Genomic DNA, 22,707 nt, shown 5'->3' with positions numbered 1-22,707 from the left:
AAAACGTGAAGATATAACATTACAATCATTGGCAACTGTGAGACTACTGGGAACTTATGTGGCATCTCCAGGAATCTGAGTCCTGGGTATTTGTTTTGATCAAAAAGAGACAAAGTGAAACAACTCCCTAAACAGAGAAGGTGAAAAGACAAATAGAGGGGGTTGTTTTGGTTTGGTTTGGTTTTGGCATTAGAGCTCGGGAGTCTCCATGGAACAACAAACGCACACTGACAGGTGACATCAGCCACCAGCGACCGGTTCAGCTCGCGCTGGGCTCAGTTCTGGGGTGGCAGCAGCACATTTCCCTTTGAAGTGGGAAAAACTGCACAGTGCTGCAGATCAGTGTTTTCAGGTGAGATTTCACAAGGAGCTTTACAAGCCTGGTAACTGCTGCTGAGCTGCTAAAAAAAGCCAGATTTAAAAGCAGAGACTTTCTTTTAAATGGCTTTAGTGCTACATGAGGAGCATTAGAACTGAATTGAATGTACAGAGCTAAGATGTTGGTAATCAATGCAGCCATGGGATCCTTTAAATCTGTAAAAATTGGGATGTGCTTTTTTGGGGCTTATGTAAAGGAAGCTTCTCATGCAGTCCATGCTGTAGAAAAATCTGCTCTTAAATGCAACTAGACCAATTTTTAGGTGCCTCCCACCCCAAACCATTCTATGATTCTAAATGTTGATGATGGGTCATTGGCCCAGGAATAACCTCTTTGAGGACCAACCCCACTTTCTACTGTTCCACTGAAAGTTTCAGTTTATCCTTTTTGTCTGAAAAAATAGCTTTTAAACTGCAGTGATCACAGTGTGGTCTACATATGGCATGTCAGAGGTAGGTGGCCAAACTGTAGTAGTGTTAAATTATTAACACCTAAAGCCAGAGTTTAATGCAGGATCATTTTTATTCTTAAAACCTCTACAGGCTTTTTGATCCATAAGGGTCAGAGTGGGGCCTGCAGTGTTTTTCAGCCCTTTTGATTAATGGCAATAACAAAATATCTGCCTCCCTGCTAGAAAAATCTTTAAAAATGCAATCAATACAAAATAACTCCAGCAGCAAAATTTTACTCATGTTACCAGATCTATTCAGCTGGAAGATTAATGTTAAAAGAAAAGAAAAACTATATATTCTCATATCTCCTGACAGACATTGACAAGTCTTCTCCACAGCAGAGCAAATCTACACAAGTATTTCAGAGCAAGGCAGGAGGCAGGAGTGAGATTAGAAGTAAGAAGACTTTCTTAATCTGAATTAAATAAGAAGGGTTTGATCTAATGCTCTGTTCATAGCCAGATCCTGCCATGCTGGCCATCAACAACTGAACTACAATTTCCACAGTCTGGGTCTCTGCAGAATAATCTCCAAATCTAAGATCTCTGCATTGTAAAACAACTACATTGCTGTAAAACCTTGCACTGCACAGACTTGACAAAGAGCCCTTCTTTTCTACTAAAAAATCTAAATTTGATTCCTGAAATAATAACTGTCTCTCTTTAAAAATCGGAATTAGTATTTTTTATTGAACAACACCTCCAAATCCAAAATACAGTTTGTAAATCTTAAAAGTTGTTTAAAGCAATTATATATAACCAAGAAAATTTTTGCTAATTATGTCATTAAGGACAAGAATTTGAAAGATGCAGGAAGACAGGCTCAGAATTCCCACCATCCATCCTTTTCATAGAATCCTCTTCTCTGATAAATGAATGTTGCTGTACAGAATATATAAAATTTGTCCTGATGGTGGACATGAAGCTTTGTATTATACATTCCCAAATAGAGTGGAGTCTCTTTTTTAACATTTTCCTATTTGGGATCAAAATTCTCCTTTTAGCATGGGAGCCTGGGCTTTGATCTTGAAAAATTGGAAAACTTTCCCCATTGTATTCATCCCTCTCAAGCCCAATTTTATCCATTTGCTGATTTTAACATGTGTTCCTTTTCCCCACCATCTATCAGTGTGAGCAACCAGGCCTGGCTGCTCTCCAGCAGATATCTTAACACTGACTTTGAAATGGGATGTAGATTCTCTTACATTTCACTTTACCAGCAGCGATTTTTCCATAAATGCTGATTAGAAAGGGGGTCTGGAGATATCAGATGTTGGCCAGTACCAAAAGCTCTCTGACCACAAAGGTTTTTTGAGGTGAGAAACCACAAAATCACCTTTTAAGTGCCGTTGTTTCAATGGAGTAAAAAATAAGCAGGAGCAGAATTCAGGCAAAACAGCCAGGTCATCTTCTAGGAGAGCCCCAAGCTTGTCTCTAATCCTGTGAATATATCATTTTTTCTGGGCCAACATCAATAGAAGGAACTGATCTGCAGGAGATTAGAGCTCAGAGCTCACAAGGACATCCCCCTCTCCTAAGTGGAATGCTACTGATATTATAGCTCACCTAGAATAAGTTGACAGAGTCCTGAGCAAGACACAGAAAGAAAGCAGCTGTTGGGTAAGAGGGAGAAATAAAACCAGGAGAAATAAAGATTTTGCACCAAGGCTTTTTTCTCCCTGAAGTTTCATCCAGCTTCAAGGATGAAACTTGAAGTGGAAATGTGGGTTGTTTGTTTTGCCTGAAGATGGTATAAGGTAGGATCTGTTCTTGAAGAGGAGCCTGATAGGCGACATTTTCAGAACGGAGTACAGATTCTGAGAAGGCCAGTAAAAAAGAGTGAAATGAGGAGTAAATAATCTAAAACTGCTGTGAAAGGTAATGGTCACAAGTAGAGAGAAACTATAATAAGAGGGAGACGGAATGGGAACTATTTTATGAGCATCAGAATTTCCTATAGCTGTGAATAAATGGGCTGAAGAAGGAGGAAGGAGGAGTGATTTCATACATTAGAGAGGTTGACCTTTGAAGAAAGTTTTATTAAAATTCAGTATAATTTTTTACTTGAGTTCACCTTTGTGCTGGAAACCTGCCAGTTTAATATCAGTTAGTTGTGCAGTATCTGTTAATAGATAAAATTATGAGATGAGGACTGTCCTAGCTGATAGCCATGGAACTTCTAAGTTAATCAGCTTCAAATTCTTTACTATGCTCATTCCAAACAATGATTCATAAACAGTTTTAAAGAGACAGAAAGCTGCTTTTTAAACTGTCAATACTTTCATGGGGATCAAAAATAAACACTGAAGATGAAGGGCCGGTCTTTTGCCCTTTCAGTCTTTGAATAGATGAAAGTAGCTTGAAAATGTCTCACTAGGAATTTGCTTAAGAATTTTGTGTACTTAGCATTTTCCAGGAAGGCAAGTAAATATTTGTTTTCCTGAAAAATGAATTCCAGGAAAGCCATTCAGTCTTATTCAAGAGAGATACTAAATGTGAAAAAAATATATAGTAAATGGGAAAAAATGTCAGTGCAAAGAAATAGCTTTCATTCAGTCCATTTAAACTGAAAGAAGGAGCAATAGAGGGGTGACTGTTTACCAAGACGGTGATGTTTTGAGTATCATCAGCTTGGGTAAAAAACATATCATCTGACAACTACCAGGGGTCTCTTTTTGAAAGAAATGGAAACTCAACTTTATTTATGCAAAGATCCAGCCAATACCATGTTTTCTGACTAATCACAATGTCCTCTAAAGCAAATCTGCACCATTGGGTCTCCCAGCAATGCTTTTTGTTTACTTCGGAAAGATCAGTGAGGCCTTCACTGTTGTTTAGTTTTTCAACAAAGTGATCTAGATGCACCTTGAATGAGAAGGGGAGGAAGGATGTTTCCATGCACTGTCAATTTATTATCAAGATTGGAAGGTACTTCAGGTTTATGCAATAAAATTCAGAACAAAATATAATTTTAACATCCCCAGAAGATCTCCCTTGTTTCTTGCAGAAGAATTTAAACCAACCAAGAACAGTGCAGCTCAGTAAGAAGCCATCCATATTTTAAGCTTTTGGGCAATCCTTTTTCTCTGGAGCATGTGGCTGTTGACTGGGTTTCTTATGCCTTTCTTCATGCTGTTTCTATCAGTTACAGTGTTTTATTCTGAGCCCAGGACTTGGAGAATTTAATTAGTGACTACCAGGTGACAGGCAGAATATCACCTTTAGGAAAGGCACTAGTTAGAAGTGTTGATACTGGGTCTGGAGGTAGTCTGGTTTCAGAAGTGCTGAGTTAACCCGCTGTGCTGTCATGCTATGACAGTGTGAGTGATGGTGACTTCAAAGTCAATAAGTTTAAGTATCTGTCTTGATAAATACAGTCTGAAAATAATCCCCATGAGAAGACCATGAAAACTATCTGTATTTTATAAAAAAAACAAACAAAAACCAACAAGGTTGTTTCTTTTCAGCTGAACAGGAACCCAGTACTTGTGCAGACATGAAGAGCTAGTTGAGTGGAAAGATATCAGGATGTGACAGTTGAAGGTTTGACCCTGAATCTTTAAGGGTATTATCCACGGGGGAAAAAAAGTCAATGGAAATTTCTCTTTGAGCTTGCTGTGCTACAGATCTGGTCCTTACTCAGCTCCTGTTAAAGCCCATTAAGTCACAGACAGGAATAATGGAAGGGAATGAAGATTCAAGCTATGTGTTTGCTCCTGAGACATACATAGCAGATTTTACACAGTTTGTGTATCCTGTTCATGTAAAGAACATGGGCGACTCAGTCTGTCACCGGCACTGAAATGATCGTTCGGTTCAAATAGTAAATCATTCATTTCCTCTCCAACTTCTGATTCCTAAAGGTGTAATTCCCAATTTAATATAAGTGCCTTAAAAGATTAAGCAAAAGGTCATGTTAGCATAATGTCTTTCCTGAACTGATGTCAAAAGGCTGCATAAAGCCACACCTTGAAATCCCCCAGGACAGTGCTCATGGGACTTGCCAATAACACAATTTCACAGAGGTTCTTCTGTTTCACAGGTCACAGCTCTTTACCCTGTGATGGATAGACTGAGCTACCTCCGTGTACCTACATATATATGACCCACTTCATTAGAACAGAATGTTTTCTCTAGAATACACAGCCCAATAGGAGCCATTATCTCATGTGCTATTATTAATGCAAAGACTTCAGACAGCTCCTGCACACAGCAGTGAATCTGTGCAGTCTCAAGAGTAGCTGTAACTAAGATCTTCAGAAGCAGGGATAAAACAGCCATGTCACACAATTACATTGAGTTTGGCAATGGGAAGAAGAGATTTCTTCTTGATCCCCCATGATGTTTATCTTCTATGCTGGGAAATGAGCACTTGGAGTGACATACTTTTTATTGTAGCTAATGGAACTCAGATTTGTAAAGAAAGTGATTCTGCTGTGTGACCGTATTATCTAAATTGCTTTGTCGCCAACGCATAAAAAACTGAATATAAAATTGCCTGAGTATAATTGAGTGCTGACTCACCCCCCGATTAGGGTAAATGGTGCAGTGTTCCAGGGTGCCTTGGAGTGTTCTATAGTCTCACAATCCTATGTGAAATTCCCTGATTGATTTTTTCCTCCTCCAAGCAAACTTATGTTTCATGCTCCTATTTGAGGCTAGATGCTACAAATCCAGCTGCTGTCACAAGACATCTTCCCCCTGCTTCGTTATCTTGATCAATTTTCTGCTGAAACTCATCTTTCATCCTGGCTGGTGCAGTTGCCTCCCTTGAGATTATTCCAACTCCTGGCTCTCCATATTCATAGCCACTCTCTGAACTCCAACTCCAACTCTCTAGTTTCTAAGGCTATATAGCTGAGGATGTTTTCTCACTAAAAGCTTTTCCATAAATTCTCACAATTTCATTTCAGTCTAATCCAAGGCTGCATATACACATGACACTTCTCAGAACAGACTTTTATTAAAAGTACCTGCTTACATGAGCAAGAAAATACAGACCCAAGTATTTTTAATGGATTTTTTTAAAATCCTGAAAATAGTCTCATATTCATTTGGAGGTATAACAGTGTGATTATGCTTATATATAGAAGAATTCTCAGGTTTTGAAATTTAAGTATAAGAAGGGCAATTGTAAGAATCAATGCCAGAGACCCGAGGTGAACTGAGCCACGCATGTTGAGCAGAGAGCTCAGATTTAGCTGACTGTGGCAGTAAGTTAAACCAGCACTTGTGCCTTGGGTGATCCCTGTTTCAGCTCTCCCTCAGGCAGTGAAAAGAAAGAGAAGAAGAAGGGCTATGACCTAAATGAATTACAGCAATTATTAACCAGCAATCCCACCTCTGAGGATTTGCAAAAGATCCCAGCCCTGAGCTGGGTGATCTGGGATTGAAACCAGTCATGGAAGTGGCAGAAATTGATTTTGTTTCCAATTATCTATGAACATCTCCTTTCTGGCTGGCTGAACTATTGAGCAACTGAGCAGCTGTTGAAAACCAAGTAAGGAAGAGGCTGGAATTTGTTTCCTTTATATGTGGGACTGGTTTCATATCAGAAAATAAAGAGTAACTTCAGCACATGCATTGGGCTTAGATTCTCCAGAAGCACTTGTTGCTGCACAGTCCAACCTTGTTCCTTGCCAGTAATTGTAACTTTTGTTGTCTGATAAATGCTTTGCCTCAAAGAGGATAGAACCCATTTATCTCCAGCTCCAGAGAGATAGTAATGTAATTGTTCCTTCACCAGGAGATCTGCTCCCTGAAAGTTCTCTTCTGAGTTGGATGATATTTTCTCCAAGAGTTTCCTTCTGTAGAATAAAAAAAAAAATCACTTGAAATGCATTTTCAGAGACAATCCCTTAAGAATAAAACTAATTGTAAAAAAACCATCTTAAATTGGTAAGGAGGAATAAATCTAAAATTCAGAGCTGATCTAAAGCTGGGTCGGAATCCAGCCAGAGTCAAGGGTCTAGTCTCTTCTTGCTGATCAGCACAAAGGCTGTACCTTTGCAAAATAAAGACACATTTAGAAGATGTAATGGAATAAAAAAAAGGAATCTCTAAAAGTGAAGAAAGCAACACATTCTAAGATTTTAAAAACTGTTGTCAGAACCCTTCAAAGATAGGGGTGAAATACATAAAAGCATCATGGCTTCCCCAGAAAGGTTAGTGTTGGTTGTTACTCTCAGCCCAGGCTGTATTTGACAGCTCTCACTTCTATTGCCAGAAGTGTGTTTTGAAAGGCCAGTATTCCTGTCCAGATTGTTCTTTCTGAATGTTTGACAGCAGCCTGCCCAAGTGACGTCCAAATGGGCGTAATTAATTGTTAATGACCCCAGTTTGGCTGAATCAGGGAAGTGCCTAGATGACAGGGAAGAACATCACTGGGAAGACTCAAGGGAGGCACCAGGGGATTTGCCGAGGACAGCGATGGATTCAATGTCTGCAGTCACTCCAACATTTAACCTCCTCATCTATAACAACTGGTGGGTTACTCAGCTGCCATTTATTGCTACCCTGCCAGGAGGACTGCGGGCAGAGCAGGGAGCAGAGCACTCTTGGCCAGAAGTCCCAACTCATTCTGCAGCAAAGATAAGCCCTTGAATGGAAATTCTTCAAAGGGATGAGGCTGGGCAGACTGTTACTACCCATAGGCTTGGAGCAGGCAATCAGTCCTCCCTTTAATAAATAGAGATATGAGATGATCAGGGAAGAGCATGCTTCCTAAATGTGTTGGAAAAATGAGTCTGGGACGTCTATCATCTCTGATTTACAAAGTGATGGAGGTTCCTGAAGAAGCATCAACACCTGCACTGTCAAACAGGAGCAACTCTGCTGGTCCTGCCTGGCAGCTTGTGCTCTAAACTATAGCTAATGAGTGTGAAGGCCTTGACAAAAAAAGCTTCTACAGAATCCCTTTTCTAAGTCCTTTGATTTTACTGGAATATACACAGCAGTAAAATTCATATAGCCAATGGAAAGACATGTCCTGGCATGACCCTGCCACAGAAAACAATGAAACAAAAGGACAGCAATTTGGGGTCATGTTTGGGGAGGATGAGGATCCATGATTCAGCATGTCTGTTTACTAAATCTCCTCTAATTTGTCACGTAATGAAGGAGTGGGGCAAACACCTGCAGCTCTAGGCTGCTGCTTCATTATGAAAAGGTACGACCCAGGCAGCGATGAGCATCTGAGGAATAAATGAGTTTCAATTAGGACAGTAGGTCAGAAAGAGCAAGATGATTCATATCCAGGATGTATTCCAACCCTCCACAATAACACTCAGCATTCTGTTCAGCTTTGCTCCTTCAAAGTGCCGGCAAACACCCCATCCTTTCCATGGCACTGGCAGGTAACAGGCAGAGAGGCTTGGGTGTGTGCTGAGACCTGCTGATTCCTGGAATAATTGAACTAGGCTGGGAAAAAATGCCTTCCACAGCAACAGGAAGGAATGAGACAGCTCTGTCCTAGTCACAGCATGCCACTGTGTGTTCAGAAATCAGGGGATGTAAAGATTCACATCTGAGAATTAATAAATAAGCTACTCAGAATTAATAGCCTCTTTTAGGGAGTCATCTACATGAATTTTTCCCAGGAGTAAGGAACAGGTCATGACAGATGGATTTTAGGAGTGTGTGTGGCTCCTAGGTTAGCGCCCTGACAATGCCTCTGCTCAGCTGTGAAAATCATATTTTACTTGCTTGACTGTGAGTTGCTGGGCAATGGGATGTAATTTTCCATGCTTGCTGTTGGCACTGGGTTTTACCTTGACTTGCATCTGATAATGCAAGCTCTGTCAACATTGTTTTACCTATTGGAAAATAATAATTAAGAAGCCTGGATGATAGGCATGTGTTAGTACCCAAGAATGCATGGCTAGCTCCACTTTAACCTGGTCACCATAGTGTACTACTCTGCCACAAAATGTCTTTTCCAGGTTTACTTGAAGACTGGGATGTAAGAAAACCTTAGGGGTGCCAGACATTGTGTTGACTTTGATCTCTCTAAAAACAAATCCTTTAAAGTTTAGATCAAGGAATCTTTTAATGAAACAAAGAAATCGTGCCACTTATATCAGTTCCAGATATAAATAAGTCTGCTAGAAATAAACAGAAGCAAGGCAGAAAGGAGACAGCCATGCTCTGCAATGTCAGTCGAAAGTGACTGTCTGATGGATGATGATATGGCTGGCTGGGAAAAAAGTCAGTCTAAAATCTTGCTGCGAGCCATCTGGCAAATCTTCCAAAGGATATTGCTATACAATGGCACTGAATTCGTACCTGCTTTGCATCTCCTGCTCTCAAGAAAGGCTATTTGCTCCTTTAACGAAGTGAAGATTTTGAAATCTCTACTATGACTCTCATCTGAGGGACTCATTGTAAGCCTCCCCACTGATGGTTGTCTGTTCCCTCCCCCACCAGTCTGCCATGGATGCAGAATCTTATCCCAGGATCCTTTAGAATGGAAAAGATCTGTAAGATCAAGTCGAGCTGTAACCCAGCACTGCCAAGGCCTCCACTAAACCATGTCCCCAAGTGCCACACCTGCAAGTCTTTTAGATACCTCTAGGAGTGGTGACTCCACCACTGCCCTGGGCAGCCTGTTCCAATTCTTGGCAGCCCTTTAGGCGAAGAAATTTTTCCTAATATCATCACAGGATCATGGAATGGTTGAGGTTGGCTTACCCAGAGCAGATTGCACAAAGTAAATGTTACAGTATGTTTTTATTTTGCAGGTTTATTGTTTGAGTTGTGCTTTGGTAGTCCTTTTGGGGTTTTTTCCTCCCCCTGTTTTAGAGGGACACAGACCTGCCTTTGTTATTCAATTGAAGTCGGGTGTCTTATCTGTTGTTACTTAACTATTTCCCTGCCAAGTTTCAAACCCCTTCCGCCCCACATCCAGTTGTTAACCACTCCTATCCCAAGCAGTTTTCCTCCCTTGTGTTCCCTGCCTTGTGTTCCACCCCCAGTTCTCCTGATTAGCTGAACATTGTACCCTCCCTTGAGACCTGCTCCCCTTTATAGGCTGTTGTTTGCCCCCAGTCCGTTGTCTGGGGCCCCGGGACTCAGGGAGTTTACCATCAAATAAAGAAATCCAGTGCCCTCCAGGCCCGTGTTGTGGCCCCTTTTGTTCTGCCCTGTGCCTCCACTGGTAGCTGGGATTCTGCAGAGCCCAAGAGAGGGGGACTGTCACCCCCCCACTGTCACCATCTAGCTGGGAAGTGCAACAGTAAAGATGATTTGTTAAAATATCTTTCCACAGTAAAGATGCTCTTGGACATGTAGTGCATCACTAAGACACAGTGCGCACCTGACTCCATCCAGGCAGTTCCAGCTCAGGATTCTCTTCCCTTGTTCCGCAGGGGAGGCAAAAGTTGACAGCACTGGAATTTGTAGCACATCCATCCTCTTGCTCCAGAATCATCATTACTTCATGCTTGGAACTGAAGAGCCACATTTCATACTTCTGAACAGTGTAAGGCTTATTTTCATAACTGAGTCATTTGGACTCTGTACCCCAGAAGGCAACAGTAAATATCACCACTGGCCATTTCCTAATGAACATAAAGCGGTAACAATTTAATGTCACTTCAAAAAACCCAAAAAACTTGCCATAAAAACAAAGATATCCCTAAAGGACAGGCTGTCTGTATTAATGATATTTTTCTCCTGCTTCTTCAGCTCCTCTCATGTGATGCATAATCAGCTGTAACTGAGTTCACAACCCTCCTGAGTTGTGACGAACTGCAATGGCTTGAGACCATGGAACTGGGAGTACCTGACATGGATAACCCCGACTGAGGGGCAGCTGAATATCTGGTGACCAGACACTTCTGGGTTTTAACATGGGCCCAGTAAAAGCTATTTTCAGCCTAAATGATCTTTGATACTGAAACTAGAGTTAACCTGGCTGGTGAGCAGAGGAGATCATCTGTTCTGAGAAATAAACCAAGGGAGAAGGAGGTGGGAGAAGAGTAGGAAGATAACAAAGGAGAGGGACTCTTTAGGGAGAGGAATAAATTTGGAAACATGCAGTTATGGAAAAAGGAACAGAAGAAAAACTGCTGTTGCATCTCCCTATCACTCCCTCTCAGGTCCCTGTCCCTGCTCAACTGCCAGCCACGTTTGTCATTTGTAATTCTCAGCCTTCTTAAATAGATGGGACTAAGAAGCAAAAACTGACTCAAAGCAACTCCCCTCACTTTTGCTATTGCCAATTTTAGTAATTTTTTGTCAGTTTGGTTTGGTTGTTAATAAGGACTTGATTCTAATTTCACCATGTGCAGCAGTAACTTGTTAAGAAGCTGCTCCAAGAGATCTTTGTAGGACAGTGGAAACCAGGGAGAGGGAATAATTACAGCATTTCCACCTATGACAGTCTGCTTCAGGGCAGGTGTAAATAGATCCGTAAGTGTTTGTTCACTTAGAAGTTCAGCCCAACTGCTTTCTCAATTTCCAGCAGCAGAATTAATAGATAGGGGTTTTTCCTTTAAAAATGAGGGCAAAAATTATCTACTAAATATCACCCTCCCTTCCCACTAGACTGCAAGTAGTATTAAAAAAGTTTCAGAATTTTTACCAAAACCAGATGTTGGGTGTATAAAAGTACAGGCAATTTTTCAAAGCATTCTATTTGTTTGGAAAGGGAAGGACAATTAGATCCGAAAACTCAATTCAGCTTCAGAACAGAGGAATTTAATGGGGAAAAAAAGAAGGAAATTACATTTCATTCACTTGGTGCATCCAAAAAGTTCTGGACTGGTGCATGCAAAGAGTAACTCTCTTTGGAGCAGCAACACAAGCTTTGAGAAAGCAGTTGCTAAAGTGTCTGAAAGCATCCTGTTTCTTGTCCTCTGCTCTCTGAAGAGCAGAAGGAGCACAACACAATGCCCAGATGGGGTGGAACAGGGGTCCCCAGATTATGGGGACATTGATCTGTGAGCTGGGCAGTGGGACACTTGCATCCAGTTTGAGCATCCCAGAAATAACCTACCTGACTCAAAGAAGGATTGGAAACCTCTCCTCAGGGCTCAGCACACCTTGATGCGGGAGGAAGAAGAGCCCAGTGTGGGTGGCCTGGACCTCTCTCTGGGAGCAACACTCCCACGGCTTCATCTACTTCTGGCTGGAACCTAAAGCCCTGCCAACATCCATTTTTCCCCGCACCAAGTCGTTTAAAGAAACTTCCCCAGTGTGGACTCAAATAAATGCAATAAACATTTGTGTGGCTCCTTGGGAGCTCAGCTAATGGACTGCTTGGAAGGACTTGCTGGGCCAATGTGCTACCTCTGGCTTCCCATACTGAAACCTCACCTTGCACTCCGTGACAGTGCAATACCCTCCCTCTGCCTATTGTTCAAGCTGCAGGTACCACATTTAACCAAACAATAGCTAAAAAACAAAAGACATTTTAAGTGACTTGTGGTGTCTGCTGAGCACCAGCTGCCCTTTTTGTGTTCTACTGTGTCTTCAATCCTGATGCTCCATGTTCAGGTCTCCTGGGTTCCATTCAGCTGCAAAAGCCCAAAGCCACGGTGAGAGGAACGATCTAATCTGCTAGGGAAATAAAACAGTTGATGACTCATAAAAGCAAAAGGGACAGATATTTGAAAAGGAAAATAGTAGAACAGATTCAGATATAATTGTGAGTCCTATCACAGGAGTGCATGGAGAAGTAGCGAGTTCTGCCACGTTCTTCCACTTGAGCCCTCAGCCAGCTTCAATAGAGCCAGGACTCAAACCTGTGGTTCCAGGTAGCCTTAATAAAGCCTGGATCTGAATTAAACTACTCTTCTGCATGCCTGGGGTTATGGTGGCATGTGGCAGCCTTGGCTGCTTCAGGCTGCCCTGGAGCATGTGAAGGAACATGTTGGTGAGTGACAGCCCAAAGCAGTGGGACAGACCTGCGTGCAGCCACAGGAGCTGGGGCTCTGCTGGAGTCTGAGACAGCCTGAGGGAGAAGGAGCTGTTCACAGGTTTCCCATGGGGAGCTAATGCCAAAATAAACTCTTTTGAAGGCAGCAACAACAGCACAAGACCCTGGGCAGCACAGGGATGCATGTGTGGCTCTAGGAGAGGAGGATGGGAGGCTGAGCCCACTCACCTGAACACCCACCTTCCCCCCTGGAGGGGCAGCAGATGTTGTCAGTGGCTGCTCTTCAGGGGAAGAAGGACCCCAGACCGGCTCAGACACCTCTGTGATGCAGAGGGGTGGGGACAAATGGGATCCCCTCATAGCCCAGCTGTAGCACTTCGGGCTGTCTCCTCTGTGCTCCCTTCTCTCTCCCCAAGGCAGCATAATGAGGCCATTGGAAATCTGAAGAAGAGAGATTTCCTTTACTCAAGTATTCCTATTCAAAACTACAGCTATTGACGTATTTTTTCTATTCCTATGCTTGGCAGAAGTTGATCGTATTTATTAAGCTGATCTTAGGCACCAGATCTGGATACAGACTCTTGATACATAGGCAATCATCAGAGCCTGTTGTGTTTGCATGAATGTACTAATCCTGCCTCTGCTTCCTGAACGCATAAAGCAATGTATAGGACCACTCATCTCTGAGAGACTTGGAGATGGCTGCAGAGGGCAAGACAATGTTTTTAATATGGAGAACTCCAAGGCAAAGTATCTTGGTACCTCAGAATTATTAACATTTTTGAAAGTCTGAGAAGCCACTAACATTTATAAGACATTACAATCAAGATTCATTCTCCCAAATGGAGAAAGAGCTCCTATTTTTCATATACACACTAGATATTGATAATTTTCTCATTTTCTGATATGACAGGGCTTGGGGATTTCTTCCCCACTGAGACAAGATGACTGACAGATGGAGATAAGAATTTCTCATAAAGAGAAGCAATGCATTTTTACACAGCTGAGGCTGGAAGAAAGTAATAATTCTCCTAATATATAGGCACAGCCCTCCAGAATGGCTGATTATTTACTTCAAGAATTAGTCATCGCTGACCAGAATGCCAGGCATGTCTTCCCAAGCCAAGATGTGAGCTGAGATCAGTTCAAACAAACGCTCACCCCTTTGCCCACATGCTAGCCTGGGATACCCTGACCGTGGTGGGTCAGACCAGCAGAGATTCACCAACACTGCTGTCATGGTGAGTCCAAGCCACTGTCACAGAGGTGGCACTTGGCACAGGCTTAGTTCAGTTCTAGGGTCATTCTCAGCAAGCACTGGGGCGCTTGGAGAGCCCAGACAACTTGGGGCAGGCATTAGAGCTGCCACTGCAGAACCCATCTGGAATCTGCCTTTAAAAAAAAGACAATAAAAACCACCAAAACCTCCTCAAAACAACAACAATAATAAAAAGAAAAATCAAAACAAGCAAACAAACAAACAAAACTCCCACCAAACCCCCCAAAAGAAAGCCAGAGGAACTGCCTCCAGCTCTTGGGCCAGGATAAAAGCTTTGGAGCAGCAGGAGAGCAGGAGTGCCCGTTCTCAGTGTCAGCACCACTTCTGTCCCCCTAGAGCAGCTGAGCAGCTTTGCTTCCTGCAGGGATCCTCTGGAACTGTCTGGTTTTTGCCATGCTAGACCACTTCTTGCAGGGTTGTAGCGGTTGTCCTGGTACACACAAGCCAAAATTTACACCCCTTTACCTGCTTTTCTCCCAACCTCCTCTTTCAGCTGTTCTCCCCTCTCACTATCTGCATATTCTGTTCTTCACTACTGTTCCTAACAGCGTCTATCTATGCCAAGTCCCATCCTACTCAGCTCTCATTAAACCTCCAACCTTGGGCAGAGCTTTTCTGCATTGGTCTCCCAGACAGCTTTTGTCTCTTTGACTTCTAGGTTCTCTTTGTTTGTGCTTTTCTCTCTGGATCTGGGAATTATTCTGCTTCAGTTGATGCATGGATCCAGGCCCTGATATTTTGTTGAACTCTATGAGATCTCTTCTGTTTGGTGAGTGCAGAGGTGGGTACAACTGCTTCCAGCATCCGCAGCACCCTTAGTGTTGCAAAGGCCTTGAGAGGCTGATGTGTATTTCGAACAGTAGGAAGCTTATCCTGTGCTAGACATTGGCTTGAGAGAGACATTGTCCCTGGAAGATAACAGCTCCGGAGAGACATTTTCCATGGCATCCCTGCTCAGGAATAGATCCTGACTTCATCTAACAGAGGAACTGATTGTACAGGACTGTGCTGCTCACTGGAGGATGGCACAGCCAGAGCGAGTGGCACTGGGTTGCCACTGCATGCTTTGTTCTTCAGATGCCTCAGATCAGTATCTCAGTACAGAGCTACGGGTCTGAGCAGCCCCTGCCGGTAGCAAGTGCTCCCCCTGCAGCACGACAGGTCTCGAAATATACGTGCCAAGTGGATCTTTTATTTGGAAAACAAATGGTATTGACTATCTATAAACCTCGGCTTAGAGCGAGGCAAAACTAGCAGAAAAAAATGCCACCATGGGTGAGTGAAGGTGCTTAATGAGGAGTAGGGCAGCCCTGAATTATAGGGCAGCAGTGAGCAAGTGACTTAGCCTTTTCTTTTTTGCCTCCTACTGATTTAGTCTGGAAACGTTTCAGCAGGCATTGTCCTGTTGTATGGTGATAAAAGCCTGGACTCAATAACTGAGATCTGCTGTCTGCCATCACAGCAATACAAATAACAATAAAAGAAACAAAATAGAGGTGAGTCAGGCTGATTTTCACTAGGAAAAACATCAGTTATCTTTATTACTCACCAACTCTCGTCCAGGGTAGTCTGCTGGCCACCATTGAGGCTGCAGTTGTAGGAGGGCTGTATTTTGTTCAGGTCCTCCTAAAAAAGGTTCTCCCTGGGGTTTTGGAGAGTTGGTGGTTGCATATCCACATCAAGAGGACCATGAGTATAAGCAGCCTTTTTGCAGAGCAAAAGCCTTTTAGCAGCTGAGCCCAGTGGAGACACAAGGATGAAGAAACAACACAGCATGGAGAGGCCACAGCCCATGGTGGGACAGACAATCCTTGAGGACCAGGTCTTCATCTGGGAGGGAAAAACAGAGGAGGGAGGCTGGAGGTGGGCCACCCTGGCCCTGAGGCTGGCTGAGGTCACCCATAGGCTCCTGAGCCGTGGCTTTGTCATGCCCCACAGAGCATAATCGCAACAGCTCTGATGCATCCAAAACACAGACAAGCGGCCAATTCCAGCTGGAAGTTGATTCGTGCTATTGAGATTTGTATTTATTAATTTGTAGCCCACTTGCTTTCTTTTGGCACCATTTTTCTCTGCAAGTGAAAAATTTCCCCTGAATCACTCCATGTTATTTCCACTTGTCAAGATAAAGGTTAATGAAATACCAGTAACTGCAACACAAATCCAGCTCCATATCTATCCAGGATTTTATATGGCAAGTTGTACTGCACAGTCTGTTCTTAGAAAAGGCTGTGATTAAAAAAACTAAAATTGTCAGAGGTCAAGAAATTCATAGTTAGAGCAGCATAGCCTCTGCCCTTCACTCCTCATATCTTGCCTGAAGGACAAGGAATAAAAAACCTCCTGGAACTGGCACAAGCAAATGTGGGATGAGATTTCCTCAAAAACACACAACATTCTGCAGGACTGTGGTATTTAAACAGCATTTTCATTTGCAAATGTTGCCTGCATCTGGATAGTGGTTACTTGGATATTTATACACTACGTAAATAATATATAAATACATAAATACCATAGAATCATAGAGTATCTTGAGTTGGAAAAGACCATCGAGTCCTATAAATATATATAAAATTTAGAAGCAACATGATGCTATAATATACATATATCTGTCTTCAAAGAGATTTGCATCAGAGTCAGAAGAATTTGACATACTTGCTGCAAAGAGGTTTTCATGCTTTGAACATGAAACCACCAGGACTGGCTGAAGGACACTCTGTGCCCATGGACTGGGGAGCTGAGACCAATTTTAATGCTGCAAACAACTTTTCAAGATCCACTGGCACAGCCTCATTCCCCCAGTTAAACACTTGAAAACACAGAAGATGCCCCTGTCCAGAGCCGTTGGAGCATGTAAGGTTTCAGGAAGGAAGGGAGGAGCTGCTTTGTTTTCTTCCTAGGCAAGGCCAGCAATGGGATGAGTGTCAGGAACTGCCATTTGGGGTGAGTCAGGAGATTGGCATGGGGTGGTTTGCATTAATACCAGCTTGAACACATGCCAGAGAGGATTTCCAAAATTCACAGCCAGTTATTTCTTTTCACAGACTTAAGAGATCCTATAGCCTGTTCTTCCACTCTGAGGCATGCGATAAAAAGCCTGTGGAAATTATTCTGAAAAGGTTTGTTTGTTCTGTAAATATGTATTTAAAATCTTGAATACAGATTACTAAGCTTGATGAAAATAAAAGCCAAAACAAAAAATTCTGACAGAGAAACTCTCTCACAGAGTATCTGATCCCTTCTTGGAGGTGGATTAAAAAGTATTGTTATGAAATCACAGTGCAGATTTTATTATGGGCTAAATCAAAATGCTTTGGAGTTTTTGGAATTCAGACCTGAAGTTCAGTGTTTCAGCCCTATGATCCATATAAAAGACAAATGAATGAATGTACTTTTCCTTCCTTTTGATATGCAAAGATTCAGATGAAATGCTTACTCTCCAATTTGTTTTTTTCAGTAGAAATTGACTGGAGATCCTATCAACATGAAATACCCTGTGAAACCCGAGAAGCTCCTGAAATGATGGATGACATCAAGAGCCAAAAGAACAAAACGTCTGCAGAAGAGATCCTTAATCACTTTGTGAAGACTGTTGATCTGTTGCCAACTTCTTAACTTAAAGCTTGTGTTGTCATATATCTGACTTTAAAGTTTAATGAACTAGTTGGTGAAAGAAAATCTCTGTTAAAAAATGCAGTCCTGTCCCTTCAGCTGCGGTGTGAGCAATAGCACACTTCGTTGGATGCTCTCAGCAAGTCCCTCATTAAAACAGTAGCACCAAATGAGATCTAATTTTCCTAATATTTGTAGACTACAATGCATGAAGGACAATATTTGAGATTTTCTGTAGTCCTGAAGAATAAGTTAAAAAAACAACAACAACAAAACTGTGAAAGCTTCTCCCCAGGTTGTATGCTACACCTCTTTAATTTACAAGTATTTTACTACTGAAATTGAGTATCAATGTTATTTAAATTTTTTAAAAATTGCCCACTAGGTGGCTGTAATTGTTATGGCCATGCTTAATTTTTGGTATCAAATTCCCATATTTAAAAAAATCAGTTCTTCCTTTTTGTTGATCTTCAGCACATGCTCTCAATCTCCAAGGCTGTCTTTGTAACAATAGGATCCTCACCTTGGAAATTTCAGCAGTTTATAGGAAATTTAGTTGTTCAAAATGGCTGCTGCAATGGGCTTGTATAACATGTAAGGCGCAGAAATCCACTGCCATTTGAAGGATAAAGTGGGAATTCATTTTTCATTATTGAAAGAAACACTTTTTTTCTGCTATTACAAGGAATGATCAAAGACTCGGAGCGCTTTGGAAAGAGTTTCCAATAGTGTGGCATTTAATGCGAGCAGCTTGTGATTACTGCTGGAGCACAAAAACGTTGTAAATCTGATGAAGGAGAGCCCAGAAGGCAGGATTGAGCATCTCCTGTGTCCTAGATTCAGCAGAGGAGCTGATGTGAAAAAGAAGTGGGATCTGCTGGAAGGAAAGCTCAAGTGATGTATCACAGGAAATAAAATTTCCCTGCTGTTGGCATGGGCTGTAGCCCAGGAACAGCAGTGCATCTGGGTAGAGGATTTGCAAAGAGTTTGCTGGCTGTGGTTCCTCCTGCAGTTTTCCTGAAGATCCACCCAAAGGGAATAGGCTCAGGTGCAGAGGGAGACTTCCCCCATTCAGCCAGTGAGCAGGGCACTGATGCTTCCTCTGAACAGAAATGCCTGAAAATAAACATCTACATATCTTTGGCAGCTCTTGACTGCAACATATGAAAAGGGAACTGCCTGTCTACAAGTTTTAAGCAGCATGCAAAGACATTTGTAGGAATTCTCCACGAAGGATGAGCCAGTACAGAATCACTGAGGCATTGCTGCAGACCCTTGGGCATGGTGCATGGTCCTGCCAGCAGCACATAAATCTGCCTTTAATGGGAATTAATTCATTTCCATTGAGGAATTTGCCCACCAGTTTAGCACTGCACCAAAGGGGTTATCAGGGGCCATCAGGTTTCACAAGACTTAGTGCCACTTCATTAGGTGTCTTTGAAAGATAGTTTGTACATCTGGAGTAAGAACAGTTCGGCCGAGGCAGTGCCTGTGGCTCACCTAAAAAAACCCCTCAGCACAGCACTGAGCTCTGTGTATCAGGGGAGGGAAGGGGAGGGGAGGGAGCACCTCTGGCAAAGGAAGTGCTGTGATAAGATTTGTTTTAGAGAAATTCAGGACTGCTGTAGTGAACTGGTTTAATACCAGTCAAGTAGATAATTTCAGTTATTGCTCGCTCTTCCAAAAATGCCATGCTGAGGTGCTCAGAGGGCCCAGCTGCAGTCAGACCAGAGCATCCCCCTACTCCACCTGGATTTCTTCCTAATTCAGTAGAACTGAGCAGTCTTTTTGTGTAGGCACAAGTAGAATCATGCCAGCACGTGAGTCCCATGCGCTGTGGGTTTGTCAGCCAGAGGTTGGGCGCAGTCCCTACCCCTCCGGATCAGCTCCAGGCGTTGTGCCAGACCTACCTTGACTCAGTTGTCTTATCATGGTGGGTGTGGGGTCTGGTTTGCCTTCAATCTTTTCCTGGCGCATGCAGATTCAGGTTACCTGGATATATAAATCAAGTTCATTGTCATGCTAGCTGAACACCTTATAAAGGTATGTTAATCAAGAAAGAATAATGAGATTTCAAATTCCCCTAAGTTGTAGATAAGGACAAAATGCTCAAGCAAAATATCTCTCATTCTAAATGGTTCTTTACTTCTAAGTCTTCTCCATCTACAAAACAGGGTTAAGTCAACACTGAGACAAAGCGAGGAAAAAAGTTGAGTACTCCTCAGGAAGAGGAACCTCTGTTTTACCCTCTCATCCTATTCCCTTCAAAGACATTCATATCATCATCCTGTGAAACAATCTAAATAAGTCCCTGGAACTCAAGACATTTGTTTGAGATTCTCTGACTTGCTGATTTTTCTGTCTTTCTTTGTCTACAGTGAATCTTGCTGAACAGGTTGAACCAAAATTATCTTCTTGCAAACATTCTGCAAGTAGATCAATGCCATATTCTGTATCAAACATCCTACCTAGAGCCCATTTAATAAATGGGATGTCTTTGCTATGAAATTACAAACCAGAACTTCATGTGGCATCATACCCATATAGATCTGAAATAATTTCACTCTCAGCAGAGTTTTCAGCATTGCAATAAGAGCAGTATAAATAGCCACAGTCTCTGAGCATTGCAAAGAACAGGGATTAAAGTCAGCAGCCACACTGCAGTCTTTGGCCTTTGAAGACTGTCTGGAGCAGAGTACAGAAGGTGCAGGGTACCTGGGGGTCCCATTCAACTGTAATGGGGTTGTAGATGCCTTGTATTTCTTGATAATCACTCTGGAGGGATATGAACAAGAAACAGACGTGTAGAAACCTGCAAGATACTTTTGAATAACAGAAGCTCTCTTGCAGAGAGGACAAGGCTGGTTCAAGACCACAGCACCTGCTCCTGCATGGAGCAAAGTTCCCTCCTTGCTCCATGTTGTCCCAGTGGAGCACAGCTCACCTGCTCAAAGGAAACTTCACACCACAGGGGTTTGCTGGGGAAACAACGAGTCACCCCTGAGATATCAGCACTGGAGAGAAATAGAGGAAGAGATGCAATGAATGCTCCTCACCTCATGTGACTCACCCCAAAAAGGTGTTTGGGTATTTGGTATTTTTAAAGCTGACAGAGAGAGCAGGCTAAATTATGTACAAAGAAGAAATTCTTCCCAGTGAGGCTTGTGATGTCCTGGCATGGATTGCCCAGAGAAGCTGTGGCTGCCCCATCCCTGGAAGTATCCCAGGTCAACTTGGATGGGGCTTGGAGCAACATGATCTGATGGAAGGTGCCCGTACCCATGGCAGGGGGTTGGAACTGAATGAGTGTTCAGGTCCCTCCCAGCCCAAGCCATTTTATGAGTCTGTTTGGAAGAGTGACACATGTAAGATGCTGAAATACATTCAGGTACCCCAGAGAGTCATCTGAATTGTGCTAGAGATATACAGCTCAGTCAGAGCCAGAGTAAACCATGAAGGCTGAGAGCGACCCTGTTGGGTCAGATGGCTGCTCACTTTCTCAGGCTGAGTTGTGCTCACTCCAGAGCCAGAACTCCCATGGCCAGGGGAAGGCTCTGAACAACAAACCTGGCATCAGATGGGCCGTGGGGTGGGTCACACTCTTTCTGAGAAGGGACTGTCACCTTCATTGGTCTTATCTGAAAAGAAGCATTTTGTGAGCCTGAACAAAAACGCTGGGGAGCGCTCAGCAGCGAATTCTTTCACATGCTGCCTTTTTGTTTTGTATGATTTCCAACGTTTCTGGCAAAAACATTTCCTCTGACTGTTTTCCTTCTAGAAACAGCCTTCTTCCAGACAGGGCTTCTCTGCCACTATTTAGCTGGGTAGACACAGGGCTATTTAAAACACAGAGCTGGAACATCAGCAAAGCACTTGTCTCATTCCAGGACAAGCAGGGAAGGGGAGGGTGTGCATCGCTGAGTGCAACCTTGTTCGTCCCTGGGAGGTTTGTGCCTGCATCATGCCAATTTGTGTTGAATTTAAGGCTTCTGGGGATGAAGTCTGATGAGATTTTTTAGAAGGCACAAGTTCACAGCCTTGAGTATGATTTTTGGCTGCCAAGTCTCACATACATTGCAGTCAGATGTTTAATTATTTACCAGGCTCTGTACAGTACGGTTCAAGCAGCAACCATCAAATCTGACATTTTGATAATGCTAGGGTAATTGGTTAATTTTTTTTTTCTTTCCCTCCCACCAGCTCCAACCCTCTATTCTGCTGGGAGATGCAGAGTCATAGCTCTGCTGGCTTGGCTTCCTGCCATCTCACTGCTCCTTTAAAACCCCATACCTCTCATTGAAGGAACTCAGTGTCCTGTTCACCAGGAGGACGTCAATGTTTCTATGGAAACTCTTCCCAAAGATTCTTGCTCTGCACTGCCACTGCTGCGTATTGTATGACTGGCTTTGTACGCTGCAGTTCATTATCCGGGCTGTGACGAAAAGGGAGCAGCTTTCTGCCCAACAGGAAAAAGCATTAAAGGAAAAAAAAAGACCCAAAACACTAACCCCCCCTGCTCCACCACCTTAATATTAATCAAATAAGCCACTAAAACCAAAGGTGCTTAAATCGTTTGGCATTTGAGTTATGATTAGAATCTGCTTGCCTATGCTCCTTGCAGTGAAAAATACCCTTTCCTGAATAATTAACTTAGCTGAAGAAGCTTATAAATTCTTCGTGAGGTCCTTTTTCCTTCTGAGTAGTGAGAAGAAAATTTTCCACCCCTCACAATTGCAATCCTGATGATGGATGAGTGTCACATAGGTAACCAATGTGCCTGAGCAGGAACCCTCTGCATGAACTGTGTGGAGAACAGGGGAGGCTCAAACTCAGGTTCAGATTTTGCATTTTAATTAATATCTGCAAAGGGGATGCAGAATTAATAGGCTGAAGGAAAATTCACATTAATTTCTCATTTGCCTCAATAATAGGAAATATCTGGGACCAGCAGAGAACACGATGACAAGTGACATGTTTATGGACATGTCCCTTACTAATGATGTCCAAAGGTGGCCCAATTACTCACCCCTCTGCAGATGAGCTCCAGGTGTTACGCACTTGACAGGTAGAATGGTCTAGATTTTGTTCCCACCTCTATCACAGATTTG

General features: G+C 42.7%; 2 long non-coding RNA genes across 19 annotated transcripts in view; one reads left to right on the top strand and one right to left on the bottom strand.

The window, feature by feature from the left end:
• Window positions 1-22,707, top strand: part of LOC113460234 (uncharacterized) — a 29,800-nt gene that overhangs the window by 1,289 nt on the left and 5,804 nt on the right. The window contains exons 3-7 of one of the 9 annotated variants that reach the window (XR_012583141.1): window positions 10,196-10,308; window positions 10,515-10,687; window positions 14,646-14,768; window positions 17,032-17,106; window positions 17,448-22,664. This is a non-coding gene — a long non-coding RNA (uncharacterized LOC113460234). Of the gene's footprint in view, window positions 1-10,195; window positions 10,309-10,514; window positions 10,688-14,645; window positions 14,769-17,031; window positions 17,107-17,444; window positions 22,665-22,707 lie in introns of all 9 variants that reach the window. The other 8 variants (XR_012583146.1, XR_012583144.1, XR_012583140.1 and 5 more) reach the window with 8 other exon arrangements.
• LOC113460233 (uncharacterized) lies at window positions 387-22,095 on the bottom strand. Of its 10 annotated transcripts, XR_012583151.1 has the most exons (8): window positions 21,890-22,095; window positions 21,167-21,237; window positions 20,544-20,613; window positions 20,315-20,374; window positions 19,510-19,591; window positions 15,537-15,817; window positions 10,144-13,149; window positions 387-6,637 (listed from the first exon to the last, which is right to left on the bottom strand). It is a non-coding gene; the product is annotated as an uncharacterized LOC113460233 (long non-coding RNA). The 10 variants fall into 10 exon arrangements; XR_012583150.1 differs by having other exon boundaries at window positions 20,544-21,237; XR_012583153.1 differs by lacking the exons at window positions 20,315-20,374; window positions 20,544-20,613 and adding an exon at window positions 13,870-14,100.

This window comes from Zonotrichia albicollis, chromosome 19 (assembly GCF_047830755.1).
Source record: "Zonotrichia albicollis isolate bZonAlb1 chromosome 19, bZonAlb1.hap1, whole genome shotgun sequence".
Classification (NCBI taxonomy): Eukaryota; Metazoa; Chordata; class Aves; order Passeriformes; family Passerellidae; genus Zonotrichia; species Zonotrichia albicollis.
The sequence above is the reverse complement of the archived record's forward strand: the minus strand, read 5'-3'. Positions and strand labels throughout refer to the sequence as shown.